Source organism: Cucurbita moschata, unplaced genomic scaffold (genome assembly GCF_002738365.1).
Source record: "Cucurbita moschata cultivar Rifu unplaced genomic scaffold, Cmos_1.0 Cmo_Scf00110, whole genome shotgun sequence".
NCBI classification, from domain to species: Eukaryota; Viridiplantae; Streptophyta; class Magnoliopsida; order Cucurbitales; family Cucurbitaceae; genus Cucurbita; species Cucurbita moschata.
Window position 1 is genome coordinate 140682 of NW_019268626.1, and position 26771 is coordinate 167452.

General features: G+C 35.2%; 1 non-coding gene and 1 pseudogene across 1 annotated transcript; both read left to right on the forward strand.

Moving 5' to 3' along the window:
• The first annotated feature begins 13576 nt into the window (after nucleotides 1–13576).
• TRNAA-UGC lies at nucleotides 13577–13649 on the forward strand. Its single transcript has one exon. It is a non-coding gene; the product is annotated as a tRNA-Ala (tRNA).
• Nucleotides 13650–16317: 2668 nt separating this feature from the next.
• Nucleotides 16318–16998, forward strand: LOC111439812 (annotated as a pseudogene).
• Nucleotides 16999–26771: the final 9773 nt, after the last annotated feature.

A 26771-nucleotide genomic window follows, 5' to 3' on the forward strand; every position in this document is an offset into this window, starting at 1 on the left:
TAATCAACTAAACTATAAGGTGCCATGAACCAAGTGCGGTGAACGTGGATTGAACACGTGGCCTTCAGATCTTTAGTCATCAGAAATGAAAATTCATCAGTAAAGATATTTTCGCTAATTCAAAAGAAATAATGACTAATTTTTTATTGAATAGTCAGGTTAAGCAAATAGAAACAGGTGCGGTGAACGTGGAGATTGAACAAGTGACCTTCAAATCTTAAATCTGACGCTCTCCAAACTGAGGTATCCTCGCTAACATTAAAAATGAATGTTTTTAAGTAAAGATATTTCCGCTAATTAATTGAAATTTTAGAAAGAAATGATCACTAATTTTAGATTGAATAGTCAAATTGTGCAAGTGAACCATGTGTGGTTAACATGGATCGAGCACGAGACCTTCAGATCTTCAATCTAACGCTCTCTCAACTGAGCTATCCACACTAACATTAAAAATGAAAATTCATCAGTAAAGGTATTTTCGCTAATTCATTGAAATTTTAAATAGAAATAATCACTAATTTTTAATAAGATATTCAAGTTATCCAACTTGTATAAGGTGCGGTGAAATAGAACACGTTAGGTATTTCGGATAATTCATTGAGATTTCAGAAAGGAATAATGACTAATTTTAGATTGAATAGTCGGGTTATGCAACTAGAATTAGGTGCGGTGAACGTGGAGATCAAACACGTGACCTTCAAATCTTCAGCCTGACGCTCTCCCAACAGAGCTATCCCCGCTAATATTAAAAATGAAAATTCATAATTAAAGGTATTTCCGCTGATTCATTATGTATAAAAAAGAAATAATCACTAATTTTAGATTGAATAAGCAAGTTATGTTTTTAGATTGTATAGTCAGATAATAAACTTGTATTAGGTGCGTTGAACGTGGATAAAACACGTGTGACTTTCAAATCTGCAGTCTAACAATCTCCCAACTGAGCTACTCTTGCTAACATTAAAAATGAATATTCATCAGTAAAGGTATTGGGTACACTTCTGGAAATTCAACAAAAGACAATAGTATTAGACCGAGATGCCAAATTTAAATCTCGCTTCTGGAAAATTCAACAAAAGGCATTGGGTATGCAGTTATAGTACGACATTCCACCCATAAATAGATGGTCAAACAGAAATGCTCATGCAAATATTGGAAGACATGTTGAGGGTATATGAGATGGATTTTGCAGGAAGTTGGGATAAGTACCTACCCCTTATGAAATTCGCTTATAATAATACTTGCCAAGCCACCATACAAATGGCCACATACGAGGTTCTCTATGGACGAAGATTTCGATCCCCTATCTTTTGGGAAGGAGGGGGGCAAACGACAATTATTGGGTCAGAGCTGGTGCAAATTACCAACGCCACAGTCTAGAAGATTAAAGCTACGATACAAACCGCAAAAAGCCGAGAGAAAAGCTATGCAGACCTAAGGCGCAAGAACATGGAATTGTAGGTAGGGGATCATATATTCCTAAAGGAAGCACCCGATGAGAGGGGTGCTCAGGTAGGGTAAAAAGGGGAAGTAAAGCCCTAGGTTCATCCGTCAATTTGAGATATTAGAAAGGATTGGATCTGTGGCCTATAGAATCGGGCAATGCCCAAACTTGTCTGCAGTACATAATATCTTTCATGTATCCATACTACAGAAGTAGACCCTAGATCGTTAGCACGTACTGGCTCATGAAACTCTCTTCTTGAAAGATGACCTAACGGATAAAGAAGACCTAATTCAAATAATAGACAAGAAAGTCAAATGATTGAGAAACAAGGAAATCTCTCTTGTTAAGATCCTATGGAAGAATCATAGAGTAGAAGAAGCCACTTGGGAAAAAGAAGGCAAATAAGAACCTTGTACCCTGACCTATTTTAGAATAAGCACTTTGGATGACCGAAAGTTTTCAAAGGAGAGGAGAATTTGCAACACTCAAGGTCTCCAATAAGAGACAGTGTATAATCCCTACTAGGTTGTATCTAGAAGCAAAAAATAAGTAAAATTGAAAAAACATTGAGAAAATGGTACTTTTTCTAATTTTTATAAACTTCCCGAATCATTAAATTTTGTATAGAATATGAATTACACTCAAAGACGTTCCTCCAAACCAATTCCTTTAGCCTGAAGAAAGGATATGGAAGAGGTTCAATGAAGAAATAGGGCCTTGAAACCCCTAAAATCGGCTACCCAATAAGAAATCCTTTGTTTTATCTCCAGCGATAAATCAAATTTTGGATGAACTTTCGAAGCGAATATCTTAGGCTACGATCCACGAGAAGGTATCATCAAATCAAACCCTAGCCCTTCCTTGTAATACCCATGTTTAAGTTTAACGAAGAAATCGAGGAGAGAAACGCTGTAAATGTGGCTGTACAGGCCAAGTTTCAGATGGCGGCGACACGAAAAATGCGCATCTTCTTCCTGTTCAGAGGAAGAAAACGATGATATGGCCAGTTCAACTGAACTGTCCAAGTCAACTCAAAATTTGACATTTTCTCGGGTTTTCTCAATGTTAAACCCATTTCAGACCAATTCTGATAGAAAATCTTATGGTTTCAGAAACTAGACACAATAAGGAGTACGTGGAAGGAAATTTGAAGTAATTCAGATACTGGAAGCTCAAGAATGGATGTCCCAAACGTCGACGACGAGGCAAGTAGCCACCTTGGACTTTTTGTTAAGAAATACTTGTAGAAATCGCTTGGATTTTCATATGAACCCTAAAACAAGTGTGAATTAACGATATATGAAAGAAAAACCCAAATAACCGTGAGTTAAGACCCTAAACCGATTAAATAGCCCGAGATTTAAGTAACATTAAAATAACTCACTATATGAGCTCCGCTGCCTATCAAATTTTAATACTGAGCATATTATAGTATGTTGAGGTTAGATATGAAATTTGGTGGTCATTGGATAAGGATAAGTAGGTAAACCAAGAAATGGTGTAAAATGACCATAATGCCCCTAAGGTAATTTACCTTCGGTTCATGACCTAGATGACCTTCAAATGCTATGAAATTCATCAGTAGATCTTATTTTATGAAGTGTTATATGAATCCTTATCCCAAGAGGTTTATATAAGGTAGTGAATTTTGGGAGTTATTGGAAAACTTTAGTTAGCGAAACCAAGATATGGGAGAAAATGCTCATCACGATCCATATGACCTTTGCCATGAATTACGATGTTTATAAGTTTTGTAGTCAATGTTCCCAATGTTTGCTGCACACAAAAAAAGATAGGGATGTTAAATTTTTAAGTCACTTTTCGAAAGTATGGTGGATAAATTGGGTACCAAATTATTGTTTTCACCTGCATGTCATCCTCAGATTCATGAGCAAACTGAGGTGGTTAATAAAATATTAGAAGCATTGCTTAGAGCTATTATTTATAAGAATATTAAGTCATAAATTGGGTAACAAATTATTGTTTTCAACTACATGTCATCTTCAGATTAATGACCAAACTGAGGTGGTTAATAGAACATTAGGAGCATTGTTTAGGGCTATTATTTGTAAGAATATTAAGTCTTGGGACGAATGTTTGCCACTCATTGTTCTCTTTTTGAAGTTGCTTACGGATTTAATCCACTTACGCGTCTTGATTTGCTTTCTAACAATTATATCAAATTGAAGCATGCAATATAATAAGATTTGAAATAGGTTTTTTAAACCTTGAACCAAGGAGTAATTTAGAAGGATATTGGGAAAGAAAAAAAAAAAGGATGCTATATTTAATTATAATTTACCAGTGTCTTTATAACATGTTAATTAAAGAGAGGAAACAACAAGAATAAACAAACAAACGAAATTTATGTATGTATGATTCTCTTCAAATCTTGGAAACTACGAGGATTCCTCTCCTTTCTTGACATAAAGACTTACTTTTTCGGGACTTGGACCATAAAGAGTCATCTACTCTTACTCCTACTCCCTTCTCTAAGAATCAACATAGCATAATCATTCCATGAAGGCCGAGGTAGTCTTATAAAAGAAGATGAGGGTACCACTTTCAAATCATTACACGAGGACTTGAGAAAGTTTTGTAAAAGAAGACGAGGGTACCACTTTCTATTGCAGAATTTCTATGTGAATAGAGAATGAACCATATTCTTGGGAGATAAGATAGAGCCTTGAGCCTAACTTCAAAGGCATTACACAAATTGTTCTATGATATTTTTTCTAGGAACTCTCTGTTATGTTGTCCGCTGAAGGTTTCAGGAAAGAGACACAGATTCTCTATTGCACTGATCTCCCAATAGAAGTTTTACCTAGGTCATCTATCGTCACAATCCTTTTAAGGAAGATGCACCCAAATAACCAGTGAACAATAACATTTAAAGAAGTTTCAGAGAGCGGGAAGATGATTGTGATAGAAGTTTCCCTAGGTAAAACTTCTTTAAATGTCTTAGCCAATCATGACCTCATAAGAGGTGTCTCTTGGACAACAAATGTCTTAGCCAATTGTGACGATCATGATTGCTCAAGGCGTGTCGCCCAAATAATCGGTAAACAATAACATTGCCCAAATAACCGCCTTGGACAACAAATCGTTTACAAGAATTGTTGAGACATGCAACATGTAACCACAGGAAACACGCCTTGGGCAATCATGACTGTGACATCTGCCCCAACACAATTTATTGGATGAGGCTGACTTTTGGTCTCTCAATGCGCTTCCAGCTGATCTCATAATGAGGAGTCTGTTCCAACCTACTAGGTGCTGTTGAAAATCACTTCTCGGTTTGTTGAGTCTTCATGTCTTCTCTATTCATGTCTTTCCTACTTTCTTCGCTTGAAACTTTTTCTTATTTGTATGACGTCATACCACCTGCTTCTGCTTGATGTCTTCTTGGTCGAAATAATAACGTTTCAAGTTACTAACGTGGACAACAAGGTTAGTCCGCATCCATAAGAGCAATTGAATTCTATATGATGTCTTCGTAATCTTATGGATAACTTTAACTAGTCCATAGTATTTTCACACCAGTCTTTGGTTCTTGTTGCTTTGAACTCGAAGTTTATTTGAACTTAACTTATATGAACTCTTTATTTTTCTTGAAATTATTGTGGTTGACGCTTACGACTGACCCTTCTCTTCATCCGTCTAGATGATATTTCTGTGTGAACATGTGTTGCTTCAGTGGTTTGTTTTTATCTCCCTTCTTCAGTATCTGACCTTCTTCTTGTCTCTCTTGGTGGGGATAAATCCATTATCTGACCATGTTTACGTCGTGGTGTTCATGTAGTGGCAACAAGGTTTCTATTGAGGTTGGCTCACTCGAGCTCCCCTTTTCAATTACAACAATAGCAACAGGCATAGATTCATCATGACTATGATTCTTTCTCAACTGTAGTATCGACATCATTTTCAACCCTCTTGGTTGATGGATGTTTTTCTAAATGATCGTCGGATTAGACTCCATTACTACTAGATATTTTGCTAGGGGCATGTAACTGACTTTGTGTTTCAGCAGGACGTTCATTCCTGACACGACTTCGAAGTCATCCATTTCAACTATCACTAAACCATTTGCCTAGTCCAAGGCTCCAGCTTGATTAGAGTTCTCATTGTGACTCTTAAGACAGGTAAAGCTTCCAATTTGACGGCGTTCATCTTTCCTGTATCTTGATGCCAAAGGATGTTAAAATATTTTGCATCGGTCTCCATCATGAGTTGTGGGTGGCTCTAGAGTTGACAATGTTGTTCCTTACTACTTTGTGCTTTACTCAAACCTCGACATACATAATATATATATATTCATTTAACTATAACACATATGGTCCATGGAAGAATTGTAGCTCTTTTTCTCATTAATATTATAATGGCTACTACTTAAATTATAACCTAAAGTTGATAATTGATGTCCAAGTAACCAACCCTAAATTTGTAATCATTATGGAGTGATTGAAATTACAATGGAAGTAGTTTAAACTCCTAGTACCTTAAATGAAGTTGGTCTCTTCCAATAAAACACGAATTTCTCTTTAATATCATTAATAAAATTATGCTTCATCTTGAACCTACTAACATGAAACTAAAATTGCGTTCAATTTAACTCCATTTTATTGTCATCTTGAATGACGTGTAGGATATATTCTTGATTTACCTTGATAATTCTTATCAGTTAAGCTTTTTGCAAAATCACAATTAGACAACAACAAAGATGAACTTGGGTCTGTTTATTATTTTAAAGAAAATTTCTTTCTCTATCTTATTCCTAATAACTCTGCAACTAAATTCATATTATGCTATGAAACAAATTTTTTACTCGCAAGAAGTAAAATATGCAACTTTAACTAAAATTTCATCTAAACAAATTTTATTGCCATACAACATAGATGACAATTATAGCCTTCAAACAAAAATAGAGTAATTGGTGAACGGGATAGAAATTCTAGTGTTCATCCATAATATACAACCACTACCTAAATTATGACCTAAAAATTAGAAAACATAAGTTGTAGTTGAAAATTACATAAAACAATCCCCTAAATCCAAGAACTCGTGTCCAATTAATAAATCCTAAAGATAGTAGCTAACATAGAGTAATTGAAGCTCCACATGAAGTAATTTAAAGTTCCAGTTACTTAACTAAAGTTTATCTGTCTTTAATGAAGCATGAGTTGCACTTAAGTTCATGAAATGTTTATAGACTCCAACTCTTAGTACTATTAATTTCAATTATGTTTCATATGAGTTTGTCATAAATGAAACTAAGGTATGATTCTCGCTTAGGGTGCGAGAGATCCCAAGTTCAATTCTTGGAATGCCCCTATGTTCATTCACTCTCTACAGAACATAACTTTTATTCTTTTTACACTACTTCTATTCTTTTTTCTTCTCTCTACAGTAATTATCGTAAACCCTATGTAAATAATTTAACAGCGGTCTAGATTTAAAAAATATAATAATAATTGTTCATGGATTTCATTAACAAAGAAAATAAATGAAATAATGATGATACATTCCATAAACAACTTAATATATGGTCCATTATGAGGTCATTTGGTGTAGTGGTATGACACAATTTTGAAAGGAAAAAAAAAAAAAATAGTTATCAATGGGCCTAACCCAAAAGAATGCGTGTGCAATCTCACTCTTGAAGTAGTGAGACAATGATTATGCTCGAATCACGTTTAGAAGAAATATTTTAGAAAACGTGAGCGAGGAAATACGTTAAAAATAATTTCAAATAAAGCAATGTTATAAGCTAAAAGTGAAGAAACAACAACTAGTCACGTTCTCCTATAGTACATTTTGGGACATTTTAGTCCCACATCATACACCCCGTAACACCCCGTATTGGCACAACAATAATAGTAAAGGCCTATCTAAGATGAAAGCAAGTAAAAAGGGTTTGGAATGAGCATGCCACCATGAACCACAAATCGTTTACAAGAATAGCTGAGACATCTAACATGCAGCCACAGACAACACGCCTTGGCCAATATCTCTATCAACCAGCTCTTCATAAACTCAACGTTGTAGGATGAGGCTGACTTTAGGTCTCGCGACGCGCTTCTAGCTGATCTCAGTATTGTGGAGTCTTTTCCAACCTACTAGGAGCTGTTGAAAATCACTTCTCGGTTTGTTCACTCTTCAAGTCTTCTCTGTTGGTGTCTTTCTTACTTTCTTCGCTTGAAACAATTTCTTCTTTGCATGACGTCATACCACCTGCTTTTATTTGATGTTTTCTTGGTCGGAATAATAACGTTTCAAGTTACTGACGTGGACAACAGGGTTAGTCTGTATCCATAGGAGCAATTGGATCCTATATGATGTCTTCCTAATCTTGTGGACAACTTTGACTAGTCCATAGAATTTTCGAACCAGTCTTTGGTTCTTGTTGCTTTGAACTCAAAGTTGATCTGACCTTAACTTATCATAACTCTTTATTTGCTTTGAAATTATCGTGGTCGACCTTTCTCTTCATCTGTCTAGATGGTATTTCTACGTGAACATGTGTTGCTTTAGTGGTTTGTTTTTGTCTCCCTTCTTTAGTAGAGGTGTTGGCTTGGTGTCTTTGCCAAGCATTTGAGTGATCACTGACAAGAGCCTTTGCAGGTCAAATAAACCTGACTGTGAACATGCCATTTTGCTATTTGTAGAATTCAACTAGCTCAAGTTGAGCTGTATGACATCTATTTGTGGTAGGTGACATAAAACTGATCTTGTGATTTATCTCTCTTGGTAGGGTTAAACCCAATATCTAACCTTCTTGTTTTGGGTCGTGGTGTTCATGTAGTGGCAATAAAGTTTTTGTTGAGGTTGGCACACTTGAGCTCCCTCTTTTCAAATACAACACTGGCAGCAAGTGTAGATTCATCAGGGCTAAGATTCTTTCTCAACTGTACTATCTCATCATTTTCACCCCTTTTGGTTGATGGATGTTTGTCTGAATGATCGTTGGGTTAGACTCCGTTACTACTAGGCATTTTGCTAGGGACATGTAAATGACTTTGTGTTCTAGCAGGATGTCAATCCCTGACTATTTGGGCTCTAGAATGTTGGATATGAAGGCTGACGATTTATAGTAAAAATCTGATAGAGAAATATATATTAAATAATTATATATAGTAGGCGGTTACATATAGTGAAGCTATATATAATAAACTGAAATCATATGTATACCCATTAGTCAGTGTTTCCTAAATGTATATTTCTCATTCTCCATATCCTCTCTTTGCATACCTGAAGTCATTAATACAAAACCATTAGTCAATATTTCTTCTTACATTTTCTCTATCATGTTCTTTGTGTTCATTTAGATTAAGTGTGTGCGCTTTTGTGTGATTCTAATAACTAGTATCAGAGCAAGGAGAGATTCACCACGATCTATGAAGATGAAAAGTTCAAAGACTGGAATTGAAAAGTTTGATGGATTCGATATTAGTTTCTAGAAGATGGAAATTGAAGATTGTCTATACGAGAAAGATATTCAGGAACCCATTTTGGGGGTGAAGCTGGATACCATGACCACGGAGGAGTGGAAACTCAAGGATTGTCACGCCGTAGGGTTAATCTGGTTGACGCTACCAGGGAACCAAAGAAATTGCGATTCGAAATGGTCCATACAATCGTTTGGGGACCATCTCCAGTTTCTTCATTTCTAGTACCAAAATTTCATGGATTAGATGTCTGGCACTGTGCAACGACAACTCTTTGTTTTCCTAAGGCTAGTCAGATATCTCATGCCACTCTTTTCCTCCTCACCATATCTAGACACTATAACGTTGATCCACTATTGTCTTATATAGTTAACGTTCACTCTTTAACGTCCAAGGACATTTTATAACTACTACGAAAATCAAAACATACAATAAATTCATACAAGTTTTACAACATATCATATACTACAAAACAGGGTTAGACTGCTTACTTGGTCGCGGAGAGACATGAAATCGAGTTGAGTCATAGAGATATTCGACTCTTTACCCTAAGAAAAAATCTATATAATTTAAAATCTGGCTGCTCTGATACCAATGTGTCACAACCCAAATTTCAAGGGTTCAAAACTAAAATTGAGAGTGAAAACAAATAAAAATAAAAGTAAATTAATATAAAATAAGAAAATGATGTAAAATTAAAATGAGATTGAGAAAACAATACAACATTAAATATAAAATTAAATTAAATTATAAGACGGTGTTGTTCAAATTTATCCAAATAGAAAAAAAGAGAAATGTTTGGGATACAATTACAAAAAGACTCAAACACAAAGACAGACTAACGCTACATAACAACCCCATCTGTGAGTGCACAACCTTTGAAGGCTCCGTCATCTCAACGGTAAGTTCTATTACGAACCCATCCAAAATAATCACACCTGTGACCGCATCTCCTGAGTCTAAACATGGTTTCGTCATGAAAGCTTTAGAGATAAATCTATCTTTACAAAAATATTTTTCTCTTAATTTATAATTAGTCATAAAAAGAAATAATTAGGTACAAATTTTGTCTGGAATTCAAAACTTTCAAATCTTACTGTTCCTTGACGAGATTCAAATCCAGATTCTTGAACTCCTAGTACCTTAAATAAAATTGGTATCCTCTGATAAAACAGGAATTTCTCTTAAGATCATTAACTTCTTATAGACTCCAGACTCAATATCAATAACACAATTATGTTTTATCTTGAACACGCCAAACATGAAACTAAAGTGCGTTCAATTTAACTCCATTTTATTGCCATCTTGAATGATGTGTAGGGTATATTCTTGATTTAAAAGTTCTTGTGACATGACAGTTCATATTAGTTAAGCTTTTTGCAAAATAACAAGTTAAAAGACAACAACGATGAACCTAGGTCTATTAGTCAATTCAAAGACAATTTCTTTCTCCATATTATCGATAATAATAGTTGAACTAAATCCATATTATGCAAAGAAACAAGTTTATGACTCATAAAAACAACTACCTAAATTGTGTCCTAAAAATTTGAAAACATAAGTTGTAGTTGATAATTACACAAAAATTTCCCTAAATCCATGAATTCCTGTCCAATTAGTCAATCCTAAAGATTGTAACTAGCATATAGTAATTGAATCTCCACATGAAGCAATTTAAAGTTTCCCTACATAACTAAAGTTCATCTCATCTTTAATGAAGCATGAATTGCACTGAAGTTCATAAAATGCTTATAGACTCCAACTCTGAGTACTATTAATGCAATTATATTTCATATGAGTTTGTCATAAATGAAACTAAGGTGCATTCAATACAACTTTATTTTCTTGTCATACGAGGCAAAATAGAAAAATTAAATCAAACAAACGGATGAACTGAACCGAATCAATCCAACCAAAATTGATTAGTTTGTTTCTTTTGTTGTGTTGTTGGTTTATTTGATAACCCTTGTATATTATAACAATTTAACTTTTCGTTTTATAGCCCTCCAACTACTAAGAGAAAAATATATTTGAGTAGAAGCTAAAAATATTGGGTGTTCAAGAAAAGGCATTTGGTTTAGTGGTATGATTCTCACTGGGGTGCAAGAGGTTTTGAGTTCAATTCTTTAAATGCCCCTATGTCTAAATCTCTTCTTATCTAAGGTAAGGACTTTATATTCGACATTTTATACTTACCACCATGCTCTTAATACTCATAGTCTTTCTTAACATCCCATCCCAAGGCTTCATACATACGTTTCAAGTGGTCGACGAGAGGTTTAGGATTTTTTAATGTAAAAATCATGGGGATGTAGCTCAGATTGTAGAGCGCTCGCTTCCGATGTGGAAAGTGGTATGACGAGAGGTTTAGGATTTTTTAATGTAAAAATCGTGGGGATGTAGCTCAGATTGTAGAGCGCTCGCTTCCGATGTGGAAAGTACGGAGATCGATACTTTGCATCTCCAAATGAATCGATCACTAAACTTATGAAATAATGAACGGAGATATTTTTTCATTATCACTAAATATATTATTCCATCTTTCCTTATTTATGAAATAATGAGCGTAGATATTTTTTTCATTTTTACAATTATTGATGACGGGAGGTTTAGGGTTTTCTGATGTAAGAATCGTGGGGATGTCACTATTATTGATGACGAGACGTTTAGGATTTTGTAACATAAGAATCGTGGGGATGTAGCTCAAATGGTAGACCGCTTGGTTTGCATGCGAGAGGTACGGGGATAGATACCACGCATCTCCAAAATAAAACTATGTTATTAAATATATTATTGAAAATTATTTCTTTTCAATTTTTTCTTATTCATGACAGGTTCAGTAGCCATATTTCTTCATTTTCACTATTATTGATGATGGAAAATTTAGGGTTTTGTGATGCAAGAATTGTGGGGATTTAGCTTCGCTTAGCATGCGAGAGGTACGGCTTAGCATACGAGAAGTACGAGGATCGATACCTCGCATCTCCAAAAGAAACTATTTATTATTAATATTTTATTTCCATTCAATATTTCCTTATTTATGACATAATATGTAGAAATACTTTTTCATTTTCACAATTATTGATGAAGGGACGTTTATGGTTTTTTTATGTAAGAATTGTAGGGATGTAGTTCAAATGGTAGAGCGTTCATTTCCCATGAGGAAAGTACGGGGATCAATACCTTGCATCTCCGATTGAATCGATTACTAAATATATTTTTTTTTTCAATTTTTTCTTATTTAGGACCTAATGAGCCGAGATAGTTTTTCATTTTCACTATTACTGATGACGAGATGTTTAGGACTTTGTGACATAAGAATTTTTGGGATATAGCTTAGATGGTAGAGCACTTGCTTTGCATGCGAGAGGTATGGGGATCGATACACAATTGTGGGGATGTAGCTTATGATGGGAATTTGAGGGTTTAATGGTGCAACAATTGTAGGGATGTAGCTTATGATTGGAAATTTAGGGTTTTATGATGCAAGAATTGTGGTCATGTAGCTTATGATGGGAAATTTAGGGTTTTATGATGCAAGAATTGTGGGGATGTAGCTTAGATGATAGAGCTCATTTAGCATGCGAGAGTTAAGGGGATATCCCGCATCTCCAAAAGAAACTATTTGTTATTAATATTTTACTTCTATTCAACCTTTCCTTATTTATGACATAATTAGCGGAGATATTTTTTCATTTTCACTTGATGACGGGACATTTAGGGTTTTCTGATATAAGTATTGTGGGAATGTAGCTTAGATGGTAGATTGCTTGCTTAGCATGCGAGAGGTACGAGGATCGGATCGATACCCCATACCTCCAAAAGAAACTATTTATGACTTAATGAATAGCGTTATTTTTTTATTTTTACTATTGTTGATGACGAGATGTTTAGAATTTTGTGATGTAAGAATCTTGAGGATATAGCTTAGGTGGTTGTGCATTTGCATCCCATGTGAGAAGTACTGGGATTGATACCCCATCAACAAAGGAAACGATTACTAAGTATATTAGTTCTTTTAAATTTTTCCTTATTTACGACATAATGAGCGGGGATAGTTTTTCATTTTCATATCATTGATGATGGGAAGTTTAGAGTTTTTTTTATGTAAAATCGTGGGAATGTAGCATGGGAGTGGGAATGTAGCATGGGAGAGATACGGGGATCGATACCTCGCATCTCCAAAAGAAACTATTCGTTATTACTATTTTATTTCTATTCAATATTTCCTTATTTATGACCTAATGAGTAGCGATATTTTTTCATTTTCACTATTATTCATGACGAGACGCTTAGGGTTTCGTGATGTAAAAATTGTAGAGATATAGCTTAGATGGTAGAGCGCTCGCTTTGCATGCGAGTTGTACGGGGATTGATAACCCGCCTCTCCAAAAGAAAGTATTTAATTTGTTATTATATTTTTTCATTTTCACAGGGGATTGATAACCCGCCTCTCCAAAAGAAAGTATTTAATTTGTTATTATATTTTTTCATTTTCACAATTATCTGATAACCCGCCTCTCCAAAAGAAAGTATTTAATTTGTTATTATATTTTTTCATTTTCACAATTATCAATGCCCGGCATCACCAAAGCAAACTATTTGTTATTAATATTTTGATATTTTTTTTATTTTCACTATTATTGATGATGGGACATTTAGGGTTTTATGATGTAAAAATTACGGGGATGTATCTCAGATGGTAGAGTGCTCGCTTTGCATGCGAGAGGTATGGGGATCGATACCCCGCATCTCCAAAAATAAGACTATCTATTATTAAATATATTATTTCTTTTCAATTTTTCCCTATTCATGACATGTTGGGTAGCAATATTTCTTCATTTTCACTATTATTGATGATTTCAATTTTTCCCTATTCATGACATGTTGGGTAGCAATATTTCTTCATTTTCACTATTATTGATGATGGGAAATTTAGCAAAAATTGTTGGGATGTAGCCCAGATGGTAGAGCGCTCGCTTAGCATGTGAGAGGTACGGGGATCGATACCCCGAAATTATTTTTTTAAGTATGAATTAATTTAACATGTTATGTATAAGGTGGGTACGAGAGGAAAAGAAAAGATACTTATAAAAGGATTATTATGTCATTATGGCTGAGTAATGTCCCACAAGCACATAGAGAGAGGACTTATTGTAATGGGAATTTGATGACATAGAGAGAGAGGACTTATTGTAAAGGGAATTTGATGAGGAATTTGATGACATAGAGAGAGGACTTATTGTAAAGGGAAGACTTATTGTAAAGGGAATTTGATGAGGAATTTGATGACATAGAGAGAGGACTTATTGTAAAGGGAATTTGATGAGGAATTTGATGACATTGAGGAATTTGATGACATAGAGAGAGGACTTATTGTAAAGGGAAGATGAGGAATTTCATGAATTCCTTAAAAGAGATAAGAGCTTATTGTAAAGGGAAGATGAGGAATTTCATGAATTCCTTAAAAGAGATAAGAGCTTATACTACCTGTGGAGAGGGAAAGGATTATTATGTCATTATGGCTGAGTAATGTCCCACAAGCACATAGAGAGAGCTTATACTACTTGTGGAGAGAGGGAATTTGATGAGGAATTTGATGAATTCCTTAAAAGAGATATTAGCTTATACTACTTGTGGAGAGAGGGAATTTGATGAATTCCTTAAAAGATTCCTCCAAAAGATAAGAGCTTATTGGATGGCGGTAGCGTCCCATGCATATGACAGAGCTTATTGGATGGCGGTAGCGTCCCATGCATATGACAGAGCTTATTGGATGGCGGTAGTGTCCCATGCATATGACGGAACTTCTTCACAATTGCAATATCTGACCAATGAATATTGTTGTCATTTATAGCTTCTATCACAATAATAATATAAAATTTGGGGTCAAAGCCTATATGGGACTGAAAAGACCACCACACGCTTGTAGATTAAATTATATCTACCACCTCTGAAATTTTCCACGGCAAACCTTCCAACAGCTTGCACTTCTTCATCATTGACATCCTTAATTGGAACTAGATTTTAAGACAAATCTTCTCCACGACTCACTTTGGAACACTTTTATAGATAGTTTCAACAAATTTACTTTGCTCGTGAATACTTTAGAGTTTAATATTTATAGTTGGAGAACGCTATTCAAATTGATAGGGTCGAATCTTACAACAAAGTCTAATTGAGCCTCCCTCTATTAGGAGATATCTTCGAATCAAATTCTTTAGTTTGGACAATGGTTGCATTGTTTTAGTCAAACAACCGAGACTAGTGTACTACCAATAGTATAAACATTTTGTACGTGTATTTTCTTACTTATTAACAATTGTATACAAATAATAATTAAATTTATGAGTAGAAGTTTGGATGGAGATCTTAAATTTTTTATCTAAAAATATATAAGATTTTATTTATATACATTTAGGAGAACAAAACAAAGATTCAAGAAGATGTCATTCATGCCATGTTTTAATTTTTATTCTTTCTCAAATATGGTTCGTTATTTGATTATTTTCTCTTGAGTAAATTTTAAGTGAAACACATTCTCTACCCAAGTAATTGCAAGATGCAATCTTCACACTAAGAGGAATCAAAGTCCCAATATCAACGTCCTTTAAGTGTCAATTTTTATTCTCCATCTCAACATAAATTAAACTTATTTTCGTGAAGATATCTATTTATAAAAGTAAAATATCTCAGAGTTAAAAAAATAAAAATGAGATATAGATACGAGATATAAATATGATACCAAATAGATATGGTAACTGTTAGGATTAGATTTGATTGAGTTATTTGGATTAGATTTGATCTAGTTATTTGAATTAGATTTGATTTAGTCATTCTTCAATTGGATGAGAGATTTCTCCCAATTCTTCTCATCTTTCCAGTTTTCTTTTTCTGTTCCTAACAATTTGGTATTAGAGTCATGCCCTAAACTATTTAAAACTAGAAGCAGCAGTCTTCTAAGTGTGTCGATGGAGAGTCCACTTGTGCAGTCTGATGGAGGAAGGAGTCAAGGTCGTGGAAGCTTTAGAGGCAGAGGAAGGGGACGAGGCAGACAAACCTTCAACAAGGCCACAGTGGAGTGCTATAACTGTCACAAGCTAGGACATTTTCAATGGGAATGTCAAGCATGGTTGTAACCGGAAAGGGTAATGTACGACTGGAAGTGAATGGAATCATAATGATAATCACAGAAGTGTTCTATGTGCCAGACCTGAGGAACAATTTGTTGAGTAGTGGTAAATTGCAAGCAAAGGGGGTTACCTTTTTGTTTCAAAATGGAACATGCAAGATGTTTCATCCTGAGAGAGGCTTAATCATGGAGACAAAGATGTCTTTGAATCGAATATTCGTATTGCATGCTATATCTCAGCCTGTAGCAGCCACTCAAACTCAATTGAAACTTATGGGGAGAAGTGGTTCAAGGTCTCTGTCATACACTCACCGCCCCAATTCCTATCGTCATAGTCAGAGAAGCAGAAGGGACCCAAGTCCTTCCCCCTATCATTCCATTACCCATTCTAGGAGAAGCAGCCGTTCAAGTTCCCTCAGCCGCCAACGCAGAAGTAGGTCTTCCTCGTTATCTTCTTTCCTCAAATCGTTCAGTTTCAGTCCTAGTTGTGCATCCACTGATCGGAATCATTCCATAGAGAAGCTTAAGAAAGAGGAAGAAGAGAAGAAAAGGCGTGAAGCAAAGTTGAAGAAGTTAGAAGAAGATGCAAGTAGGAGGATGGAAGAACTAATTCATAAGAAGATGCAGCTAGGAGGATGGAAAAACTAATTCAGAAGAAGGTTGGAGAAAGGCTAAACTCTGAAGAGACTAAATTAGAAATACAGAGGAGAATAGAGGAAGGTCGCACGAAGTTGTTTGTTGATGTTGATGTGCAGCTAGAGAAAGAGAAAGAAGCCGCTCTTACTGCTACAAGACAGAAAGAAGAACAAGCACGAAAAGAGAGAGAAGAGCTAGATAAAATGCTGGAAAAGAATAGAAGAAGGGTAGAAAAAGCACAACGACGATTAGTTTTGGAGCTGTAACAGAAGGAAGAAAAACAATATTGTGAGCTCGAGTTGATTAGAGACAAAAAGAGGGGCATCTCAGAGAACTAAGCTAGATGATAAGAGTTTGGGTTATGTTGTGCTGGTAGTTAGTGAAGAGTCAAAAGCTTACCGACTCTATGATATAGAAGCGGCAGATGAAAATAATGATATAGAAGAGGCAGATGAAAATACTGCAGAGGAAAATACAACCCCTTAAAGGGAAACCGGGATGCTAAGGAATTAAAAAGCTTTATTTTTGATGTAGAACAATACTTGAAGGTTACTGGAACTTGCTCATAGGGCCTAAGAGTTATGTTGGTCGCAATGCATCTCATGAGCGATGCAAAACTATGGTGGCGCTCGAAGGTGAATGGTATAAAAAATGGGTCATGCACCATAAACTCATGGGAAGATTGTTGTTAGAATCGATGCAATCGACGCTCCTCTGGATGAGTTGCCAATCAAAGACCTGACGTTTGATGTTGACCCTTTTAAAGAAAGAGCCACACGATCGAACAGCTTGAAACATCGCGGTAACTTTGAGAACTCTATCACACACATGAAAGGACGTGTCGAAGAGTTAGACATTACCCAAAACATCATAGTAAAACTCTTCAGCGATTAGACAAAAAAATTTAGGACAACTACACCAAAAATTCATTGTTGTCCAACGGTTTGGATATTTGGCTTTCACCTAGGAGATTCTGGTTTGATTCTCTGAAATTGAATATTATTTTCTTATTTCTTTCTATTTTATAGTTTCATCTTTTGTCACCAATTATATTTAAACTTTACCTCATTTTGAGAGCACTGTAATGGTCAAGTTCAATAGTATCTTAGATTAAAAAGACTTTTATGAACATTGTACCTATGTTAGTGTTATGTTATAGATATTTGTTTCAATTTCAACAAGTGGGGTTGAGGTGATTCAAATGGTTAATGCGATAATCCGACTATTTTCAAGGTCTCTCTTGTTGAACGCCATCATGGTTTAGATGTGCACCCGAGTGAGTTTGACAAGGAGACCCGAATTTAAATTTTACCTACGTTTGAGAGGCACTATAATGGTCAAGTTCAATGGTATTTTAGATTAAAAAGACTTTTATGAACTTTGTACCTTTGTTAGTGTTACTTTGTACCTTTGTTTGTGTTACTTTGTACCTTTGTTAGTGTTATGTTATAGACATTTGGTCAAGTTCAACAAGTGGGATTGAGGTGATTCAAATGGTTAATGCCACTTTATTTGATTCAAATTGTTAATGTGATAATCCAGTTGAATAGTTTCAGGTTATTTTCAAGGTCTCTCTTATTGAACGCCAACAAGACTGAAATTATTGAGATGAGCACGTGGGTGAGTTTGACCAAATTGAAATAAAATCAAATAAAATCACTAAAAAAAATCAATAAAATAGATAAAAAAATTAAAAAAAAATTAGCCTTATGACACTTCCTTCAACTTGAAGGGTGGTAAACAAAGGATTCCTTCGCCCAAGACCCATGATCCAACTCCCAACATGGAAATGATAAGCTATAGAATCATTCCAAGAACCTCAATGAATGGGTTACAAACTTACATTACCAATCTCGACAACTGGACGTGTCATCGGTGTTAGAAGAACGATCGCATCAGAGCAAGTCATGAGGTTAGAAGATCCCGTTGGAGGATGATAGACCAACCGTAATCTTCAGCCCAACGAGCCAAGCTTTTGTAGAAGCAAGAACCCTTGTATTAAAGAAATTAACACCTCCTTATACAAAATTTTGATCAACCAAGAGATAAAGCTAGAATTAGATGATGAGATCGAAGATTGAGAAACAAGATTTGGAACCTTTTTCTAAATTGAGTCACTTCACCATCGAACTTGATCAAGGCTTGATTGAATTACTCAGATGCAATCTACCACAAGAATTGCATGAAACTTAGAAATGACAAAGATATGCTCAGATTTCTATAAGGGGGATCGTCTCAACTTGAGAGATTAATTTCATTGATCACAAATATGCTTTTACATAATAATTTGTGGGTATTTATGGTCTCCCAACAAAAGAAGTTAGTGGCCGTGATTTAATCTCAATCCCTTTAAATCTCCACAGAAGACGAAGTCAATTTGGGCATTACAAACTTTATGAAATTAAAATAATAAATAAAGTTTTCTAACCGCTCATGAAATGATGCTTGCAACTTCATCCACTACTTCAACTGTCCAAATATTTACTTTTGAATCTCCAAATGGTCTTGACTCAAACGAATCAGCTTGTAACACATGAAATGATTGTTGAACCTAGCCTAAGGATGAATGCTTGTTGAATCTTCTTGGCCTTGGGTTATGTAATAGGTCCAATTGGAACACCGTGATTCTTATCATCATCTCCCTCTTCAAAAGGATTCGTCCTCGAATCAGAAAAATCATCACCTACATCAAAAGAACTCAACTCATCAACATTGAAAGTAGAATGTACACCGTGATTCTTATCATCACCCCCCTCTTCAGGATTCGTCATCGAATCAGAAAAATCATCACCTATATCAAAATGACTCAATTTGGCAACATTGAAAGTAGAATGTATTGACAATTATACGAGAACTTCAATTTTATTGTTCCATGCAATAAAATGAGTCATTTTACTAAATGTCTTATGGAGCAATAAAAGAGTCATTTTACTAAATGTTTTATGGAGCATTTATAGTCAAATAAAGAATTCTTATAGAGCATTTATAGTCAAATAAATAATTAGGAATCCACACTATCTTTAGATCTATAGACCCACTCTCAATTCTACTATCCATGCTAACATTAAAATAAAGAATTCTTATAAATAATTAGGAATCCACCCTATCTTTAGATCTATAGACCCACTCCCACTCCCAATTTTGATATCCATGCTAACATTAAAATGAAAATTCATCAGTAAAATTATTTACGCTAATTCATTGAAATTTTAAAAAGAAATCATCTCTTCCAATATTCAATCTACAGCTATCCATAGCTATCCATGCTAACATTAAAATAAAGAATTCTTATAGAGCATTTATAGTCAAATAAATAATTAGGAATCCACGCTATCTTTAGATCTATAGACCCACTCCCACTCCCACTCCCAATTTAGATATCCATGCTAACATCAAAATAATATTCAATCTACAGCTATACATGCTAACATTAAAATAAAGAATTCTTATAGAGCATTTATAGTCAAATAAATAATTAGGAATCCAGGCTATCTTTAGATCTATAGACCCACTCCCACTCCCAATTTAGATATCCATGCAAACATTAGAATGAAAATTCATCCGTAAAATTATTTTCATTGATTCATTGAGATTTTAAAAAGAAATAATGACTAATTTTTTATTGAATAGTCAAATTGTGCAACTGTGGTTAACGTGGATCAAGCACGAGACCTTCATATCTTCAATCTAACGCTCTCTCAACTGAGCTATCCACACTATCGTTAAAAATAAAAATTCATCACTAAAGGTATTTTCGCTAATTCATTGAAATTTAAATAGAAATAATCACTAATTTTTAATAAGAAATTCAAGTTATCCAACTTGTATAAGGTGCAGTGAACTAGAACACGTTAGGTACTTCCGATAATTCATTGAGATTTTAGAAAGGAATAATGACTAATTTTAGATTGAATAGTCGAGTTATGCAACTAGAATAAGGTGCGCTGAACGTGGAGATCAAACACGTGACCTTCAAGTCTTCAGTCTGACTCTCTCCCAACAGAGCTATCCCCGCTAATATTAAAAATGAAAATTCATAAGTAAAGGTATTTCCGCTAATTCATTATGTTTAAAAAAGAAATAATCACTAATTTTAGATTGAATAAGCAAGTTATGTTTTTAGATTGTATAGTCACATAATAAACTTGTATTAGGTGCGTTGAACAGGGATAAAACACATGTGACCTTCAAATTTTCAGTCTAACAATCTCCCAACTAAGCTACTCTTGCTAACATTAAAAATGAATATTCATCAGTAAAGGTATTGGGTACACTTTTGGAAATTCAACAAAATGCAATAGTATTAGACCGATATGCCAGATTTAAATCTCGCTTCTAGAAAATTCAACAGAAGGCATTGGGTACGCAGTTGTAGTATGACATTCCACCCATAAATAGATGGTCAAACAGAAATGCTCAAGCAAATATTGGAAGACATGTTGAGGGTATATGTGATGGATTTTGCAGGAAGTTGGGATAAGTACCTACCCCTTATGAAATTCGCTTATAATAATACTTGCCAAGCCACCATACAAATGGCCACATACGAGGTTCTCTATGGACGAAGATTTTGATCCCCTATCCTTTGGGAAGAAGGGGGGCAAACGACAACTATTGGGCCAGAGCTGGTGCAAATTTCCAACGCCGTAGTCCAGAAGATTAAAGCTAGGATACAAACTGCGCAAAGCCGAGAGAAAAGCTATGCAGACCTAAGGCGCAAGGACATGAAATTGTAGGTAGGGGATCATATATTCCTAAAGGTAGCACCCAACGAGAGGGGTGCTCAGGTAGGGTGAAAAGGGGAAGCTAAGCCCTAGGTTTATCCGTACCTTTGAGATATTAGAAAGGATTGGATCTATGGCCTATAGAATTGGGCAATGCCTAAACTTGTCTGCAGTACATAATATCTTTCATGTATCCATACTACGGAAGTATACCCTAGATCGTTCGCACGTACTGGCTCATGAAACTCTCTTCTTGAGAGATGACCTAACGTTTAAAGAAGACCCGATTCAAATAATAGACAAGAAAGTCAAATGATTGAGAAACAAGGAAATCCCTCTTGTTAAGGTCCTATGGAAGAATCATAGAGTAGAAGAAGACACTTGGGAAACAGAAGGCAAATAAGAACCTTGTACCCTGACCTATTTTAGAATAAGCACTTTCGACGACTGAAAGTTTTCGAAGGAGAGGAGAATTTGCAACACTCAAGGTCTCCAATAAGAGACCGTGTATAATCCCTACTAGGTTGTATCTAGAAGCAAAGAACAAGTAAAATTGAAAAAACATTGAGAAAATGGTACTTTTTCTAATTTTTATAAACTTCTCGAATAATTAAATCTTTTATAGAATAAGAATTACAAGGTGCTTAAAAAAGGAAGGCTCCGATCGGAGAAGACTTTTCTGGCAGAAGATTCAGATGTTTCAATAGTAGTGGAAAATCCATCTATAAATTATGAATTAGGGTAGACTATTAGGGGCAAGAAGCAAGCTTAATCGAGTACCCAATCGAGAGATACAAGTTTTTTGTTTTGGGGTATCGTGTTCATGGGTTTACCTCGAATTCAAGAACTATAGTCCACTATTCATTTCCAAACTTGTTTCTGCACCTTCTAAATAAGTTTACCCATAAGTTTAGTTTGGTGAAGGAAAGAGGTCCTCAAAGTGCTAGTTGGTTTTCACACGAATTAGTACACATTAGGTTACCCTCTAATGTTTTCCTGAGCTAAAACCTCAACTCCTAAAGCCTAACTCATGACAATATGTATAAACCTAGGTTCATCAATAATCCATATACCAAGTATCTAGAACTATGTGAATAACATGCTAAATAAGTTGCTAGGATCCATACCCATAAGTAACCATTATCTGCATTACGATGTGTACTAAAAGGTCCCTATTCCTCTTTAGGTAGAATGTCCTGCAATATGTATCATGAGCTAGATGTTATGATAGGCCTACCTTTCCCATCTATTAAACGAGATGTGCTACACCACGATTTACTAGTAGGACTACATGATTATGACGACATTACTCATGTGTTCATGGGGAAAAAATTGAAGGTTATTTTCGGGGAAGGTTTTCAGGATCAGTATATGATACATGACACGATGACCTCTAAGTTCTAAGATCCTGAAAACATAACAAGAAGTAATATCCTAGCTTAAGGTTGCGATTAAGAACCTACTAGTAGGTTACTTACTAAGTTTTACTCAGTCCATGTTTATCATTTTTTTTTTCAAATAACTAAGAGTTGGTCGTGGATGACAGTGGACTTTGGAGTGTGGGCCATGGACTAGCCTCTATTTTTAATCTAGTATTTTTTGTTCTTCTTTTGAGTCTGCTTCTTATTTTGTGTTTGTAACGGGTATGTATATGTAACACCCCAAAAATGAAGGAAATTAGCTCCCATAAGAATAAGCCACTCATGAAAGACCTAAAGGATAGAAAGGAAAAAAAATTAAAGGATTAAGCAAGAACAAGGGACTTAGTCAAGTAACTTGTGTACCCTAACAAGTGATTTCAAGGAGTTAAAGACCTTTTGAAAAGGATTGGAAAGGAAAAAGTAAATGAAAAAGGCAAAAAAGTCATTTTATCAATCATCAAGAATCTTTACGGATTTGTAATTCCTTATCTTGAAGGAATCTCAAGATTCAAAATCAGTGAGAAATGATCAAAAAAGTGACGAGGAAATTGTAGAAAAATTATAGATTTTTCGAGAAAAATAATAATAAAATATTAAAAAAGTGGCAAATTACGAAAATGCCTCTAGAAGAATGGATAATTACAGAAATGCCACTCTAATTAGAATCAGAGCATCTACCGTGACCATCTGAGCAAAATCCTTTGAACTCAAATTTCAACCATCGGATCTCCTCCAAAATTTGATATGATCTAGAACAAATACGCACAGATCATCGCATCCAACGACTAGTATTCAAAGCCAAGGTCGGTAAGGATATGATCGGAGTTGATATCTCAGAAAAATTATCCAGAAAGTTCGATCTCTAAATAACGAAGATTCTGGAGCTCTCAATGTCAGTTTAAGCTCCTCCTATAAAGTTTGAAGTAGGAGCAACAATACGGAATAAGAATCGAGAAAGGTCGATCCCCCAATCGAAGGCAATAAGCGTTTAGATTGTGGGTCTCCTACTCTCAGATTTCTTCCAAATTCGAGAGAAATCCTCCACCATTTCTCTTCAAAGTTCTAAATAACGAAGAGTCTGGAGCTCTCAATGTCGATTTAAGCTCCTCCTATAAAGTCTGAAGTAGGAGCAACAATACGGAATAAGAATCGAGAAAGGTCGATCCCCAAATCGAAGACAATAAGCGTTTAGATTATGGGTCTCCTACTCTCAGATTTCTTCCAAATTCGAGAGCAATCCTCCACCATTTCTCTTCAAACTTATTCCTACCGTTTCTCAACAAGATTACCCACAAGTTCTATGAAGGAATAGAGTGCTGAAAGTGCCTAGAAACCATTCCCCCAATTCAATCAGCCATAGAAGAACTTCAAGAAAAACTTGAAAATCCAATCCGAGGATACATGATGATTCGTCGAGCAAGAATATTCCAATCAGTTTCTGCACCTCCAAGGAATGCTTCCATAGAAGACCACAAAGAAAAATAACCTCGAGAGCATGTCGAATTGAAGGAAATAGGTTTAGAAATTAAACTGGGGATAAGAGTCGAATTCCTATCTACGATCTCTTTTCCTTCAAATTAAGGATTCCTCTGGCTTCAGAGGAAGAAATTGAGTAAACTTGATGAAGGAATCGAGAGATGAAACATCGTAGAACAAGCTACCCAAGAGATCGAAAATCTAGCGTTTCGAGTGAGTTGCATACCGATAATGATTTTTGGAAATTAAGGTCTTACACTCAAAGACGTTTCTCCAAACAAATTCCTTTAGCCTGAAGAAAGGATATGGAAGAGGTTCAATGAAGAAATAGGGCCTTGAAACCCCTAGAATCAGCTACCCAATAAGAAATCCTTTGTTTTATCTCCACGAGAAGGTATCTTAGGCTACGATCCACGAGAAGGTATCAAATCAATCCCTAGCCCTTCCTTGTAATACCCATCTTCAAGTTTTACGAAGAAATCGAGGAGAGAAAAGCTGTAAATGTGGTTGTACAGGACGAGTTTCAGATGGCAGCGACGCGAAAAATGCGCATTTTCTTCCTATTCAGAGGAAGAGAACGATGATATGGCCAGTTCAACTGAACTATCAAAGTCAACTCAAAATTTTACCTTTTCTCGGGTTTTCTCAATTTTAGCCCCATTTCAGACCGATTCTTCTAGAAAATCTTATGGTTTCAGAAAATAGACACAATAAGGAGTATGTGGAAGGAAATATGAAGTAATTCAGATACTGGAAGCTTAAGAATGGACGTCCCAAACGTCGACGACGAGGCAAGTAGCCACCTTGGACTTTTTGTTAAGAAATACTTGTAGAAATCGCTTGGATTTTCATATGAACCCTAAACCAAGTATGAATTAAGGATATATGAAAGAGAAACCCATAGAACCGTGAGTTAAGACCCTGAACCGATTAAATAGCTCGAGATTTATGTAACATTAAAATAACCTATTATATGAGCTCCGCTGCCTATCAAATTTTAATACTGAGCATATTATAGTATGTTGAGGTTAGATATGAAATTTGATGGTCATTGGATAAGGATAAGTAGGTAAACCAAGAAACGGTGTAAAATGACCATAATGCCCCTAAGGTAATTTACCTTCGGTTCATGACCTAGATGACCTTCAAATGCTATGAAATTCATCAGTAGATCTTATTTTATGAAGTGTTATATGAATCCTTATCCCAAGAGGTTTATATAAGGTAGTGAATTTTGGGAGTTATTGAAAAACTTTAGTTAGCGAAACCAAGATACGGGAGAAAATGCTCATCATGATCCATATGACCTTTGCCATGAATTACGATGTTTATAAGTTTTGTAGTCAATGTTACCAATGTTTGCTGCACACAAAAAAAGATAGGGAAGTTAAATTTTTAAGTCACTTTTGGAAAGTATGGTGGATAAATTTGGTACCAAATTATTGTTTTCAACTGCATGTCATCCTCGGATTCACGAGCAAACTGAGGTGGTTAATAAAATATTAGGAGCATTGCTTAGGGCTATTATTTATAAGAATATTAAGTCATAAATTGGGTAACAAATTATTGTTTTCAACTACATGTCATCTTCAGATTAATGACCAAACTGAGGTGGTTAATAGAACATTAGGAGCATTGCTTAGGGCTATTATTTGTAAGAATATTAAGTCTTGGGACGAATGTTTGCCACTCATTGTTCTCTTTTTGAAGTTGCTTACGGATTTAATCCACTTACGCGTCTTGATTTGCTTTCTATTCATTCTAATATTTTTGTGAGTAAAGCAGCCACAAATAAGGCAAATGGGATCAAAACATTGCATAAAGAGGAGAAGTAGAAAATCGAGAAACAAAATTTCAATGTTGCTTCAAGAATTAACAAAGGACGGAATGAAATCATTTTTCAACCTCGTAACTGGGTTTGGATACATTTTCACAAGGAGTGATTCCCATCTCAAAGGAAGACAAAGTTACATCCAAGAGGGGATGACCCTTATCAAGTCCTTGAAAGAATTAATAACAATGCATATAAAATGATCTTCCAGGAGAATTTTCAGCACATTCTACTTTCAATGTTGCTGACTTGAATCCTTTTGATGTAGGTGATGATTTTTGGATTCGAGGACGAATCCTTTTGAAGAGGGGGAAGATGATATGGATCACGGTGTTCCAAATGTTCCAACTGGACCTATTACACGATCCAAGGCCAAGAAGATTCAACAAGCATTCATTCTTCATCTACCAAATTGGATAGGCTCGGTTCAACTATTATTTCATGTGTTACAAGCTTATTAGATTGAAAAAGGACCATTTGGAGCTTCAGAAGTGAATATTACACAGTTGGAAAGAGCAAATGAAGTTGCAAGCATCATTACATGAGTTATTAGAAAACTTTATTTATTTTTAATTTCATAAAGTTTGTAATGGTAGAATTGTCAAATTGACTTTGTTTTTTTTTTCTTTTTTTTTTTTTTGGAGATTTAAGGGGATCGA